The sequence below is a fragment of the Galeopterus variegatus genome, unplaced genomic scaffold, assembly GCF_000696425.1.
Source record: "Galeopterus variegatus unplaced genomic scaffold, G_variegatus-3.0.2 Scaffold51524, whole genome shotgun sequence".
NCBI classification, from domain to species: Eukaryota; Metazoa; Chordata; class Mammalia; order Dermoptera; family Cynocephalidae; genus Galeopterus; species Galeopterus variegatus.
In genome coordinates this window covers 1-906 of record NW_007777635.1, presented here as the reverse complement: position 1 = coordinate 906, position 906 = coordinate 1, and the positions used below count along the sequence as shown (strand labels likewise).

Genomic DNA, 906 nt, shown 5'->3' with positions numbered 1-906 from the left:
TTCAATTTCACTGACTGATAAATACCCTTGCATAAGCAAGTTTGAGTTGGAACTTGTAACTAAGAATTTTATTTAATGCAGGTTAATTAATCTTAATTCCATACATTAATCTGTTCATCTAACCTTAATTCTATATCATTAATGGTGAATATGTTTCATTTTGTAATGTAGAAATTCCCGAAGAAAAATTAGCAAAGGAAACCCCAGTGATTACATTCATATGGGAAGTCCTTTGGTGAGAATGCTACATCATGCATAAGCCGATGGATCACATGGACTGGAGAGGTGAGATACATTATAAAGGCAGGATATGATCTTGATTTGGGATATAAAAACCCTAATTTTTTGTGCATGTGTGCCTAATCTCAGCTGGTCTGCCTGAGACTCCTTGAGTGCCAACCCTAGTCCTCTGCATGGCCCCTTTTCCACTCCAACAAGATTAAAGAAACTATAATGAACCAGGAAAAACTTGCCAAACTGCAGGCTCAAGTGCACATTGGTGGGAAAGGACCTGCTCACAGAAAGAAGGTGGTTCACAGAACAGCTACAGCAGATAATAAAAAATAAATAAATAAAAATAAATAAAAACTTCAGTTCTCCTTAAAGAAGTGAGGGGTAAATAATCTCTGGTATTGAAGAAGTGCTTATGTTTACAAACCAAGGAACAGTGGTTCACTTTAACAACCCTAATGCTCAGGCACCTCTGGCAGTGAACACTTTCACCATTACAGGCCAGGCCGAGCCAAAATAGCTGACAGAAATGCTACCCAGCATCATAAAGGAAGCTCTGCCCAACCAGTCGGTGGACAGAAAAATCGCCACTTGCTTCTGGAGAGGAGGAGGATGATGAAGTTCCAGATCTTGTGGAGAATTATGTTGAGGCTTCCAAGAATGAGGCAAACTGAA

General features: G+C 39.4%; 1 pseudogene; it reads left to right on the top strand.

The window, feature by feature from the left end:
* The first annotated feature begins 438 nt into the window (after positions 1-438).
* Positions 439-905, top strand: LOC103584362 (annotated as a pseudogene).
* The last annotated feature ends 1 nt before the right edge of the window (position 906 follows it).